The following is a 15,143-nucleotide window of genomic DNA, read 5'->3' on the forward strand; positions in this document are numbered from 1 at the left end:
ACATCCCCAACCTAACAGATCAAAGAGAGCACTGTCAGCCGAGTCAAGTAAGGCTGTTCTGACCTCAAAGATGGTACTGAGATTTTGACTAGGCTAAAACAAAATTTCTGAAATCATTAAAATAATTATTTGCTTAAGTTCCTAGATATTTAATATGGGACTTGACTAGAATTATTTAGCTTATTTTTGAAAAGCATTATCCAAATGGATCTGAATAAGGAGAAAAAGAGCCAAATAAGAGTGAAATGACTACTCCAAGGGTAATAGTTAAAACTACTTTTGGGTGAAAGAAGCTGTGTTTTTGGCACTAGGATAGGTTTCTCTCAAGTCCCACTCAGTGTAAATCATGCTCAAACATCCATTACCACAGCATACTTACTTTAGGCCTAAAATATAAAATGCCAGACATTCTTACAGATAGATGAGTCATGTTGAAAATTTAAGAGACCTAGAATAGTATTTCTAGAATCTCTTTGAATTTAATATTCTCATGCTACAGAAACCCTTCAGAATAAATCTACTTCCTAATCAAATGTGACCCCCACTCACACCCCACTCCATTGCTAAAACTGCTAAACCCAACAGTAAAAAGTTTTCTTCATGACATTCAAGTGATCATATTATTTTAACTTACAGTTGTACAGAAGTGTGAGACCTCTCCAGGTCACCCTGAAATTTTAATATAATTGGCCTTGCAAATAGACTATTCTGCAATGTTGGCTTTTGCTTAATACAGTTATGGTTCACTGCGGTTTACTCAGTGAATTTAAATAGAGATTTGTTATGAACATAAAATCCCTTAGGTTTCCCCCAAAATTAATCAATAACGGAGTTGAAACATTTCACTAAGAAAGGGTTAGGATGGGGCTCGGGTTTGACTCTTCAATATTCTAGACTGTTGAAGACACATAAATGTTAAAACCTCAGGAAATAATTGTGTTCACTCCCTCCCCCGCCAGCCCACTGTTCCACTGAAACCCAGCCCCAGGGTGCGGAGGGGAGTGAAATATTCTACTCTCAACACTTTTTATATGAATAAAATGGCTACATTAATAAAATTTTCTACTGGAGTAACATGAAAATAAATCTGTATTTATAGGTTAGAGCAGTGCTGCTAAATGCATCCAGGACAGACTCAGCAAGCCAGGAGAGCCCAGAGCGGGGAGTGAGCACCTCTTCCCCTGCACCCAGGGCAGCCGGAGCCACAGCTAAGGCTTGTCTGACCCCAGGGTCCATCACTGTCATTCTTGTATGTGCCCAGTAAATCTTTTCAAGCAATGGCACCTTTCCCTCACTCTGGCTCCTGCAGTGAAGAAAATGAGAGAGAATTTCCTATAAATTAAATATCAAAAGCACTGGGGCAGGTTTTACTACTTTCTGAAAACACCTCATTCTCCTCAAAAATCTCTGTTTGAATTAGAAGGATCCGTTTAGATTTGCTGCCCTTGCAATGATGTGATCACTTCCATGAAAAAGAACTTGAGGGAAGAGCAAAAGGAGGAAGGGCCCACTCGTAGCATGAAGTCGCCTATTCTTAGTCGTTGCCGACTCTTTGAAGAATATAAGTGTTCAACAATTTGAAAAAAATAGTAAGTTCGTAATAGAAAACCATCTCTGGGTTGAATCAGGAAGCCCTTGAAAATTTCCAAGACAGTCCTGTAAAGGCAACGGTTGACATGGCTCACCACAACCGCCCAGGGGAAAACTAGTGTCCCAGCTCGAGTGCCCAGGGCAGGGCAGGTCCCACACAAGTGGCTGAGACAGACCAGCCTGCTGACCATGTGCGGGGAAGAAGACACAGCACCAGTAACAGCGTGTGCACCTGTGGGATGTGAACTCTACCGAAGGGAAGCACATGGTGAATGCAGCAGTGACACCCACTTGGTGGGCCTAGGGGCCTCCCTGTGGAGAGGATCTGAAGGCTTGGGAGAAATGAACTATTCCTATAATTCTCAGACTTTAAGATGATAAACATAAGTAAATGCAATAAGAACAACTGTTTAAAAAGTGCCTCATCAGAGAAAGACAAATACCAAATGATTTCCCTCATTTGGGGAGTATAACAACAAAGCAAAACTGAAGGAACAAAATAGCAGCAGACTCGCAGACTCCAAGAAGGGACTAGCGATTACCAAAGGGGAGGGGAGGGGGAGGATGGGTGGGGAGGGAGGGAGAAGGGGATTGTGGGGATCATGATTGGTGCACATGGTGCGTGTGGGGTCAAGGGGAAGACAGTGTAGCTCAGAAAAGACAAATAGGTGTGTGGCATCTTACTATACTGATGGACAGTGACTGCAATGGGGTGTGGGGGGGTACTTGATAATAAGGGTGAATGTAATAACCACACTGTTTTTCTTGGGAAACCTTCCTAAGAGTGTATATCAATAATATCTTAATAAAAAAATATATACATATAGGAAAAAAAAAGTGCCTCAGTACTGAAAATCAATTTAATGTCTTATTTGATAGGTTATACGAGAAAAGATCCCACTACAAGTCTAGGGTGCCAAACTTCTTTTTGCTGTATTTCTGCTTGTCGTTAATTAATGTGTGTGTGTGTGTGTGTGTGCATACATTAATATATATCAAGCACAAGAATAGAAGTATATATATATATATAATAAATTTATTATATTGGTAAATATAGTGCTTGATAAATATTAATTGAATGAGTGAGTTGCTGGCCAGAGCTTAGAAAATGTTTGTTAAAAAAATACTTTTCTTCTCACACTTCTTTTCCAAGCAACAAACTAAACCTCTATAGTAATTCACTTTCAGGCATTAAATTACATTTCAAAAATATCTTCATTAAAGGTGATACAGGAGCTGTTTTCAACAACTCATACCAGAATCCTCATTCTAAATATTAACAGAATTTTTAGATGAATAAATACAAATGGAAATGAATTTGTAGGAAATAACTTTGTTTTATAAGATTTGTAGTTGTAATAAACCAAGCCACTCTTAACAATGAATGATAAAACTGTCTAGCCGTATTAGACCTTTTCAAATTCCCAGGCAGAATAACAGAAACAATGTTCTAGGAACTGTGGGTTTTGAGTTAAGGTTCCAAGCTAAGAACAGCTCCATTAATTCTGGGCAATAAGACCCAAGGCTGGGGTTGGGGGAAGAAGTCATCCCGAGAAAGGACAGCAGACAGCTCCGGGAGCATGACAGAGGCAGGGCAGGCCAGGTGTCCATGGAAGGGCTGGACAGGAGCCCGGCAGGCCAGGGACGCATGCTCTGACCCTCCCCTCCGCACCCTGGGGCTGGGTTTCAGTGGAACAGTGGGCTGGCGGGGGGAGGGAGTGAACACAATTATTTCCTGAGGTTTTAACATTTATGTGTCTTCAACAGTCTAGAATATTGAAGAGTCAAACCCGAGCCCCATCCTAACCCTTTCTTAGTGAAATGTTTCAACTCCGTTAGGACACAGTTCCAATGCAACAGAGAAACCACGCAGAAAACAGAAGTTACTTCATCGCCTAGATGTCCTATGGCTGAGCACAAGCTGCCAAGGAAGCACATAAAAGGGGTGTTTACTCCAATCTGAAGGTCTGAAGACCCTTGCAAAACAATCCCGATTAATGAATCTGCCTGTGAGATGCCATTTTGTAATATATGCAGGGCTTTACCTGAGTGTGAAAATTTGTCTTTGTTAATTCAATACATTTTTGGGGCAAGTGAAGAAAGTGTCCTCCTTCAATTAATTATTTTTCTAAGCCAAAGAACAATTTTATGGGATTAAACTGCTGAATTCATTACTGGTTTATCACTAATAACAATGCCTGATTCATTTAATAGTGAAAAATTAGTAAGTACTCCTCCAAGGAGACCTGATTGGTGGTGAAGAGTCAAAGAATGTTCCTTTGATTTTGGGGTTTTATCTCATCTAAATTACCTACGGAACTCCTGCCACACTGTTGGCTAACGCACTTGCTTTAGAGACTTAATTAAGTTATTAGACTCTTAGGTAGGGCATCTAGGTCACACGACTTTTCATATCAAGAAAAATCGGTGTCCCCCAAGATCTAAAAGCAGAAACGTTTCTCTTGAAAGTTTACTTCTAAGACTGTTTTGATGCAGTTCTCTTGAGAGATGTAATTTAATTCTCTTGCACCGAAGTGTGACAGCACATTTGTCCTAGGTTCTTTGTATAGGGCCACAGGGAAACTTGTAAAGATTGCATTTTTTATCTCATTCTCACTATCCAGATTTCCCCATACATACCACATGCCCACAGAGCAATGGGATCCAGATGCCACTGAACCTGCCCACTGGCCTAATTTCTTCTCTGTCACCTGTGCTCACCGTCCTAAAATCTGTGACAGGCCTGTCACTCTTCAGGAGCTCCAAAGACTTAGACGTTTAGTGGGTTTCTGTTACATACTAAACCTGAGCTCCAACAATGGGAAATGTGCCCTCTGCCCTCAAGGATCTTTCAGAATGGTGAGAATGCTCTAAATGCCTTGAGCCTGAGCAGCAGACAGCAGCACAAGTAGCACCTGTGTCAGGACCAAAGACCAGACAGGTGGCACATAGGTGTGTTCACCGAGGAAGGCCCACCATTTCTAACCAGTTTTACTGGAACACAGCCACACTCGTTACTTTACATGCTGTCTCCACCAGTGGAGACCCAGGACTGGCCCGCAAAGCCTCAAACATTTACTATCTGGCACTTCAAAGAAGAGTGTGGAGCCTGCTCCAGCCCCTTCTTCTGTGGCCTGCCATTGCTTCTGACCTCGATGTCAGCTTCTGCGTGTGTGTGCATGGAAACCAAACAGCCCGTGCTCATGCGCAGGCTGCCAGGAGCATGAACACTGCATGTGTGGCAAGGGAGGAACACACAGCCCGCCATGGACTTGCCCACGGCTCACCAAACATCTGTGTGCTCCATTCTCACCTGACAGGAGCCCTGGCCAGAGGTGCCCTGCCTCCGTGCAGCACAGTCTCTGTCCCTCAGATCAGGCCCTTGTTTCCCCTCCATGAAAACCCAGGGACAACGTGAACTCCCACGCATGTAACAGATGTTTCAGAAGTGCTTCCGCCAAACCCAATTTCAGCCTGTCAGGCTATCGCCATTGCTCTCCAATTTGAATTCATGCAGTCAGTAGACACGGCCTGAGGGCCTACTGTGTCCTAGACACAGAAAACCACAGTTGAACATAATGCACAGTTATCCAAATCACTCGTTTGTTTGTTTGTTGAGTAAATTAGATTAAGCATCTGATTATCATTTGGGGATGATGAAATGTTCTGAAGGCACAATTGGGAATATACTAAAAATGACTGAATTGTATACTGTCACAGAGTGGAGTTTATGGTGTGCAAGTTATACCAAAAAGCTATTAAAAAAATTCTAAGGCTAATTATTTTTAAAAAAACACTAATTTCTTAAGCTTTCTATCTTTAGCATGTAATAAAATATCTTACCTAATATTGGTGAGTGAAAACACTAAGAATTCCAGTTACGAGGCTTCATAATAAATTCCCCCAAAATGGAGTTGTATAAATCACCATTTGCCATGTTCACAGTTTCTGTGGGTTGGGGACCTGAACATGATTCAGGGTTGATGGCACCTCTGTGTCTGAGGCCTCAGCTACAATGTGAGGAAAGTGGAAAGTCAGATTCATCTGACGGGCCACTCACACACACGCCAGGTGCTGCTGACGGGGGGCCTCAGAATGCTCCTGTGAGGGCCTTGCCATGAGGGGCTCCCTCCATGAGCCAGCTGGGCTTTTTTACAGCATGACGACTGGCTCTCCTGAGAGCAAGTATCCCCAAAAGAGAAGCCGGGCAAAAACAATACCCTTTTAAGACCTAGAGAGCCACACAGCACCACTTATACCATACCACTGGGTGACGCAGGTCACAAACATGGCCCAGGTCACAGAGACCCCCACCTCCTGATCAAAGTCTGGTGTGAGAAGAATATGTCGGATGGGAGAGATCATTGACGTCATTCAGGAAAATACAATCTGTTACTCTAAGGAAGTTACACAATAAAATCTCAATCTCCTTGAAGACTGGCAAATTCAAAATCTGGGTTAACTGACATATGGTTAAAAATCAATTTGTATTTCAAGTTTCATAAGCTTAACTTCTTATGATTTCTAATGAGTAAGTGGTAACTTGTAAGCTATACCTAATACTATTATGCTGTTGTGCCTCAGTAAATACAGTATCGTGACCTCGATTCAGGTTCACTCCCCATTACTACTGGGCATTTAGCATCTCTGGAAAATGTCACAGTCAGGCAGAAATGTAGATGTTGAGCGCAAATTTATCTGACACTCAGGCGAGGTGCTCTGGGGCACAGGGTGCCAACTCTCACCACGGCCTACAGTCTGAAGGGGAGAGGGTGTGACGCTGTCCCCATCCCTGGAAGTCTTCAGCACACCAAGTAGACATTCAATAAATGACAGACGGAAGAAGGAAGGGAAGGTAAAGGTTTTAAAATTATAAATTAGAGAGCTCTGTTCTTTTGAGTATAACAGGCCTCTTTTTGATAAAAGAAAAGCAAAAAAAAGAATTTCTGAAAGCAAACCTCTTCTGTCAGGACAGCGATCCTTAGGAGAAGACAGAGCCAGGAGCCAGGTTTCTGATCCTAGATCTGGTTCTGACCTGCTTTAAGACCTTAACCAAGTGCATAACTTCTTTGGGCCTCAGTTTTCTCATCTGTAACATAAAGGGATTGAATTAGATAAGATCCTTAGCTGAGGCCTGTAGGCGGCTCATCATAATATGCCCAACGATGTAGACCTGAAAGGTTAACTCTACCTTCAATTCCAAAGTTTAAACTATATGATCTACATGCTTACTAACAAGGAGAATGGATCGTCCACAAGTGGGAGACATTCCTCTGGTGGCGACTGGGCCTCCCCTCAGGAGCGCTGCCCTGGCCGCCGTCACTGCCCCTGGGGCCGCCCCAGACATCAGACCCCTAAACAGCCAGGCTCTACATGTGCCATTTTATGAAATATTAGCAGGCAGACATTTCAGTTCTAGGCAATCATATCAACACAGTTTAAATGCAAAGGAAACTGGTTTTCAAAGTAACTAAGCTACAATATTTCTAAGAAATAACAAACAGTCCTTTGTCAGTGAAGATTACAGGCCTTATTCATTATTTTCACAAGTTCAGTATTTTGAGCACGGGTCTTTTTAACTTGGGCCTCCTCCAAAAGCAACCATCATGATTTCCCGGAAACAGAAAAACAGGCAGGGCTGCCTCCCTCTCTTGGAGCTCTGGGGTGTGGGAAGCAGCCCTTCATAAGGATAGAAAGCTCTGCCAGGACCATCCCAGCACAAGGGGCTGCAACCACACTCCGGGGGAGTCGAGGACTGTCAGTCCTCAGGAGGTGTGAGCACAGCAGCCCATTCTTTACTACCCACGAACCAAGGTGTTGGGAGAGTGCATACACAGAGGCTAGTTCCCCAGCCTGAAATTGAAAACCATCTCTCAATCACAATCTGTTGCCAGGAATGAAGAGATCAAGGCAGATGCTACCAGAGAAAGGATTGAGCTGAGTGGACAACTATGGTAAACAAGGAGAAAGGATGTGCTGCACCCAGGAAGCAGAATTTATTTACCCTTATCATGAACTAGGCTCTCAGCTGGAACATCTCACTTAAAATGCCAGAAGGTTCAGAACCCATTCATAAGCTTTTCAGAATGCATGCAGTTGCCACGGTAACCCTGACATTGTATTTCTTGGAGTTGCACATATAAATTACCACCCACGATGCATTTAATACAGTTTGGGGCCACCAATTCATAGCAAAATAAATCTGAGTTCTGACTCTCAGCCTTGAGCAGCTGGAGGTAGTATTCAACTCACTCCAGGATAAGCACATAGCTGCACATGTCCAAAATGCTTATCTGCAGGCAAATAAGAACTAAGGAAAGGAGACTTCATCCATGGCCATATGGTCGTGATTTTGTAAAACAAAATGTTTCATGCCAGATTAATGAAACCGTCACTGTTCAAGTTAAAGAAACAAATATACTACCTCCATAGCTACATCTCTGGAATTCAACCATGTTTAGCAAGTCAAAGAAAAAGATCTCTTTAAAGAACATTTTCAGTAACTTAATCTAGGACATTTATCAACACTAAGGTAACTGTTTAAATGTCCAAACTGTCCTTAGTAAAAAAAAAAATCAAAGTTTTATTTCTTAGGTTCAGAAGATCTACTCAATCATAATTATCAAAACTCTTCACCTTTACAAAGATATTCATAAATGTGTAAAATATAAATTAGCCATGATTTTTTAATTCCCTTACCTCCTCCTAATCCACCATCTGAACACAGGGAACAAAATTACGGTGTTCAAACTGTAAAGGCATCTTCGCTTTCCTGTCCCAGGAAGCCCACTGCATGGGTCACTAAGCACAGCCGCTGCAGGACAGGCCCGTGCAGCCAGGGTGCCCACACAGACCACCGGCTGGCTCAGCCCAGGGAGTACTGCCTTATCCCCTCCTTCAGCGTGCAGGCCACGGTAAGTGGCTGTGAAGGGCAGCAAAGGCCTCGCCACTGGTTGTTTCCATATTAACTGAGAATTTTGGTAACCGCTGCATTGCAGTCTTTCTGAAAGCTACCAACCTAAGAAACAAGACCACTAGAGACTCCGGGTCACAGGAAGCTAGCTACCTTTTGAATCATAAAGATTTGTAAGGATCTATAAAAAAAACATTGCCAATACCTGGGGGGTGGGATTCTAGATTTCCAACCTGTTTTCTAAAGACTGATTGGTTTGTGGTTTGTACTGCAGGATGGCTTTGACAGTTTATTGTGCTGGGTAAGAATGCTGAAATTAATGAAGTGTGCATGATGACACACCATCCTTAATGCTCAAGTACTCTCTGTGAGAATTCCACACATCTGCTGCTCACCACCAGCTTCAAAGCCCCCACAGAATAGCTACTGGGAATGAACCACAATCTTCATTCCAGAAACAGCAAGTACAGTAAGCACTTCTCTTTCCTCTGTGGGCAGCAATCATCCTGAACACCCAGCTCCTTCACAGCACAGTGAAAACCATTACGTGGTCAGAGCACTTGAAATACTAAACCATGGCTCACCAACCAAATTCAGAAAAAGAGACAGTAGCCTGCTTCCTAAGTGACCTTTCATTTTTGTTCATTCATCCAGTCCCTTTAGTGAGCATTAACCATGTGCTGTACGTGAAGAAGTGAGTGAGGCAGGCCTCACCACCACGACGGGGAAGACCAATGGGGCAGCACTCCAGGGTGAGGACTCGTGTGAGGGAGAGGACCAGTGATCCGGGGGAGGCAGCCTGTAGCCACACTGAGGAAGGAACAGTGAATAGGAACTCAAAGATGTGTCTTGGCTGGGAAGAGGGGGAGATGTGGGGAGAACATGCTCAAAATGGTGCACGTGTTCCCTGGCGACTGCCAGTGAGTCCTCACCAAGGGCTCTGCTCTGAAGCCCATCTACTGCTCACAGCAGCCCTGGGCAGGCGGCGCCCCCACCACAACTGACAGACACCTGAGGGCCTACGACCCGAGGCATATGCTCGCCCAAGGCTCCTGCTGACCGAGTAGAGGCTCTGCTGCCCTATCACTACAGTGCCCCGCAGTACCTAACAGCAGTCTTCTGGAGAGCCTGCTGACAACCTCCCGACAGGGATTATGTCTAAGTAGCCTCTGTTCAGACGGGTCTGTTCTATCTCACACTCAGGCCCAGCCAGACATCGAAGGGGTACTTAGTTAAAGACTGGGAACAAATAAACAAGTGAAGGGACCTACTGGTCCTCTCATTCTAGTCTTAGCAAATGACCTGTAGTCCTTGAGAACATTACGCTTCTTTCTGATAAGACTCCCCTGCTTTGCTCTCCCTCTGTCGCCTACCTCCCCGTCAGGCCCTGGAGTCTTCTCTCCCAGGAAGTCTTCACTGACCACTCCTCCACCCCCACTGCAGCAAGGACCCTTCCTGTCATTGCTGATAGTCACCACCCTCAATGGAAGAAACATTCCTGCATCTGAGCCCTGTGGAAATCCCCTCGGGGCCCTGTTACATCTGCAGTGCCTAGCGCATCGCTACGTAGCTGGTGTCCACAGAGAGCTCCCCGTGGGACAGCCACCACTGCTCCGCACACAGGACTCATGGCTCCGCAGTGTGGTAGCCACGAGGATCATCCGCTGACAGCTGAGAGACAGGCTCAAAGAAACTGAGCTACAGTGCAGGTGGGCGCGCCAGCGTTCTGACCCAGGCTCCACAGGCCACACGCTAACCACTGGCGACACTGCTTTTCTAGAAACCCAACGGAAGTTCATTAATACCAACTGGAAAAGATGACGCTTCCCTGGGGCTTTACTTTACTCATGGGAGTGGGATGGACCAGATTTAGGGAAATGCTGCAGCCTTCCTACCTGAAGAAATGAATACTTTAGACCAAAGCAGATGCACCTCATGTGTTAATTCCTGCCCAGCTGGATTGTCTCACAGCACGTGGTGGAAGATCAGAAGGGAAGTCAGAAAGCAGCAGCGTGAGGAGATTTCTTTTTGCCATCACTGTGCTGTACAGAGACTCACTGGAGTGATTTAACGGCCTCAGAGGAGCTCTTACCGAACACCTCTGGGCACATCTAAGTGCCAGTGTGGGCACTCCCCACGGAAGACGTCCTGTGGAACTCTGCCTTTCCAAGCAGGGAGCAAGGCTGGCTCTTTGTGGCGGCCTCACCCCTCCAGCCGACAGCCGCAGTGGTGTATCACCACTCTCCCCACTCATCTCCTCAGTCCACGGACCCTAAGCCTGGGTAGCCAGGACCCTGCACCCTGGCCTGAGTGGCCTTTCCTGGGAGGGTCTGGAGAAACTAGCAGGGATCTTACAGCAAGGCTCTTACGTCTCTTGCAACAGACAAAGCTCTGAGACGTGGGGCCAACAGCTGGTCCTGGGCTGAGACCTCTCTCCCTGAGAGCTACTTCTGGGTTAGGGCACACTGGTGGACAGGCTGGCAGGGGCCTCTAGGGCCAGTGGTGGAAGGTCTGAGGAGGGGGCTGAGGAGGAGGAGCAGGCTAGAAGGCCACTCAAACTGCCTTCCAGGTCAGCAATCTGAAAGCAAGACCAGGGAACCAGTGTTAGGGCTTGGGAGCCAGGCCCAGGGGCTTGAACAGACCAGATTCCCCACTCACCTGTGGAGTGACTCCCTATTACCTCCACTTGACAGATGCGGAGGCAGCGAGGCTCAAACAGGAGAAATAACTTCTCAAGGCCACCACTGGGGTTCAGGCAAGGATCTTGGATGTTAGCTGTCTGGGCCTGGTCTCGCCACATCCTGCCTGCTCTCAGCCCACAGTGTGGGGCAGTGAAGAAAAGGTACTGTCTCCCTCTGGAACTGACTTCTCCCAACCAGTCACGTGCTCTTTCTGAATTTAGGATTTCTGCTATACAGGATAGGAATAAGACTTATCTTATAAACCTTACAGAGTTTATTTGATTTTTAACAGATATAATACATGTGAAAGGTTCCTGAAGGTATAAACTTCTCAAAATGTAAGCATAATAACTGTTACAAAATTCAGCCAGTATCCACAAAGCACTCAATTATTCTTCCAAGCTTAACTTTATTTAAACACATGACACGAGACCTAAAGGGCTCTCAGCATTAACTGGAAGGACCACAGCAGAACCTGCTCCTTAATAAAATAGCAGTAATGAAATTCACAATCTAACTCAGGCAATTACCTAATCTGTTTATGTACTTACATGAATGTGATACAAGCTATGGAAACATCCCTACAGGTAGTATCTAGACACTTAACAAAATGCTCAATTCTATCACTATTATCTTACTTCAAAAATGGGCACCCAGATAAAGAAGATGTGGTACATATACACAATGGAATATTATTCAGCCATAAGAAGAAAACAAATCCTACCATTTGCAACAACATGGATGGAGCTGGAGGGTATTATGCTCAGTGAAGTAAGCCAGGCGGAGAGAGACAAGTACCAAATGATTTCACTCATATGTGTAGTATAAGAGCAAAGGAAAAACTGAAGGAACAAAACAGCAGCGGAATCACAGAACCCAAGAATGGACTAACAGTTACCAAAGGGAAAGGGACTGGGGAGGATGGGTGGGAAGGGAAGGCTAAGGGTGGGGAAGAAGAAAGGGGGCCTTACGATTAGCATGTATAATGTGGGGGTGTGCACAGGGAGGGCTGTGCAACACAGAGCAGACAAGTAGTGATTCTACAGAATCTTACTACGCTGATGGACAGTGACTGTAATGGGGTTTGTGGGGGGGACTTGGTGAAGGGGGGAGCCTAGTAAACATAATGTTTTTCAAAAAAAAACATGGGCACCCAATGGGTGAAAGAGGTGAAGGGATAAAGAGGTACAATCTTCCAATGATAAGTAAATTACAGGGATGTAAAGTACAGCATAGGGAGTACAGTCAGCAGTACTGTAACTGTGTGGTGACAGACAGTAACTACACTTGTCACAGGGAGCACTTCATAATGTATGTAACTGTTGAATCACTACACTGTACAATGAGGTTGGTATTCTATTGCATGTCAACTATACTTCAATAAAAGAGAAAGACATGCAACCCAGTCACCAAACCCATGAACAAAGCCAAAGGGGTAAGTGCTTTTCTGTTTGAAGGGAAAACACACAAACATTCAGTCACCCCCTGATGCTGGGGCCAAAGAGCAAAGGGTATCCCCAAGGAGTTTGGGGAGAACACAATAAAAATATAAAATACAAGCAAGATTTAGCTAGCGTGGGTACCGAACAGACTTAATTATGTCCCCCAAAATCTAACACGGTGCTCACTCGACAACAGCCTGTGGCGACCACCAGCTGTGATGCGGCCTTACAAAAGAAGGATGCTGTGATTCTGGCTATTTCTCCAGGCAACAGGGAGCCCAGGGGCTTCAAGTACGAAACAAGGGTCAGCGGGCCACCAACAAAGGTCAAAGAAGCTCCAGTTACAAGGAGCAGAGCCTCTTTACAAACATAAATGGGAACCTGAACAGTAGGTCAAAGAATCAAAAGCTGATGCAAATTCCTACGTATATACCGAAGAAAAATGAAAACATTTGTCCACACAAAAACTTGTATACACATGTTCCTAACAGCATTATTAGTAACAGTCCCAAAGGGAAAACAAATCAAATGTTCATCAATGGACTAGTGAATAAACAAAAAAGTGATACATCCACACAATGGAGTATTATTTGGCAACAAAACGAACAACCCACTGATATACGCTACAGCATGGCTGAATCTTGAACACATCACGCTGAGTGAAAGAAGCCAGGCACAAAATACCAACCATTACATGATTCCACTTATGTGAAATGTCCAGACTAGGCATGGTTATGGAACTCTGTGAATATACTAAAAACCACTAAATTAGGTGCTTAGAATAGGTTAACTGTATGGCATGTGACTATTTCAAAACTTCTCAAGAAGTGCACACAATTAAGCCAAAGGCCAAACATCTGATAGTTAACATCACTTAATGAGATGCAGCTCACCAACTCAATTAAAGAAACCAAAAAATAGAAAATGTTCTTAAAAGAGTCTTCATCATGCCCCCCAAAATGCATTACTCTGGGGTGCCCCTTCCAAATAATTTTAAATAAGCTTCTCACTGCTCAAAACAACTCATTAAAAATCTCAGAGTTCAACAATTTTTCAAGAAAAAACTTGATTTTAACTTTAATATAAAATATAAATTACCCATATATACAAATGTAGCACTTTTAAGCAGGAGGGAGGCATACCACTCAGGCAACTCTCAACCCCACCTCACCACCACAGTGTTCATTTGCTTAGTTCTTCCTATTCTGAGATAAATGAGAGTACTTAAGATTTTTAAGACCCAGAAATATTTACAGACTTGAAGTCTACACAGAGAAAACACATTTTTAATGAACATGAAGGTCATAAAAACAAAAACAAGCCTATGTTTAAAATAAACAACTGATTTGCAGAAAGACTACATCATTGAAACCTAAAAAAACAGTTCCCAACTTCTTCCCATTGCTTTCTGTTCATCCCAAAGTTTCCAACAATCCAACTAACAGAAAGCAGTGTGGTAACAGGCATAATTTTGTAAATGGCTAAAATTGTCATTACAACAATGTGTTTCTATTTTCTGCAGGAAGAGAATGTCTACTCACAATTTACAATAAGTCAACCAGAGTGTAAAATATTTTACATAATGGGAAAATTTAATGTAACCCAGAAGTTCAGTGTGTTCTCATTAAGTTACCAGAAATTACAGATGTAAAGATACTTTGTTAACTTAACCAAAATCAAGAAATTACTTTAGATATGTACAAATTTTTGGTTTGATAGAGCTAATTCTTTTTATGCACTATATTTCAAATTACTCAGGTTGATAAATTCTTAGTTTAAATACTAAATAAACTCAGCATTTTGATAACGTAGGTAACCTTAAATTGGTTTTGACAGTGTGTCACTTTATAGCTAAGAAATGTCAGAATCTGGCAGAGATGGCTTTGGTTTTTGTAAACACTCCTTTGGTGGAATGGTTTTTTCAAAATTATGATACCACCTAGAGTGTTAATGGAGCCTTCCCATTGTGCCTCACTGTGAATAAAAAACTTCCATGGAAAATCTTATAGTTGCATCCATTTAACATTTTCCCACATATTACATTTGGTGTCTTTTTAAATAATCCCCATGACAGAAAATATTTAGGCCAACTAGAACACATAAGACTTTTCTATTATGACCTTCTAAAAATCTCCCAGTCTTCCATAACACTGTAAAGGCCACACTTGGAAGCTAAGCTTGTATGTGCATTACAGATGCAAACACTTTAATACATAATCTGTCCACACACTCTAAGTAACATTTCTATTTCCATAAATGTAATGCATCTGTAGCAAGATAATACCACCAGATATATCCATTATAGGTTGGTCCCCAAAAAAGGGTAATTATAAAACACAAGAAGGAATCTCTTTTGTACCTTATTAAATAAACTATTTGCAAATATTAACCACAAAACTCTGAGTGTTAAAACTAGTTAAAACTAGATGAGTGATGCCATCTAGTCCTACCACCATTACTCACAAAACTCCAGAATGTGTCTTCAAAGAAGTTTTTACAGTACCAACTATCTCAACT

The 15,143-nt window shown here is 43.3% G+C and overlaps 1 protein-coding gene across 6 annotated transcripts in view; it reads right to left on the reverse strand.

Moving 5' to 3' along the window:
- TRAF3 (TNF receptor associated factor 3) overlaps positions 1-15,143 on the reverse strand; it is a 131,509-nt gene that overhangs the window by 82,052 nt on the left and 34,314 nt on the right. For 2 of the 6 annotated variants that reach the window (XM_073241824.1, XM_073241828.1), the window contains exon 2: positions 6,549-6,679. The exons of the other annotated variants lie outside the window; for them this stretch is intronic. The gene's annotated coding sequence lies outside the window, so the exon portion shown is untranslated. The remainder of the gene's footprint in view (positions 1-6,548; positions 6,680-15,143) is intronic. 6 annotated transcript variants of the gene reach the window in all.

Source organism: Manis javanica, chromosome 8, assembly GCF_040802235.1.
Source record: "Manis javanica isolate MJ-LG chromosome 8, MJ_LKY, whole genome shotgun sequence".
Taxonomy (NCBI): Eukaryota; Metazoa; Chordata; class Mammalia; order Pholidota; family Manidae; genus Manis; species Manis javanica.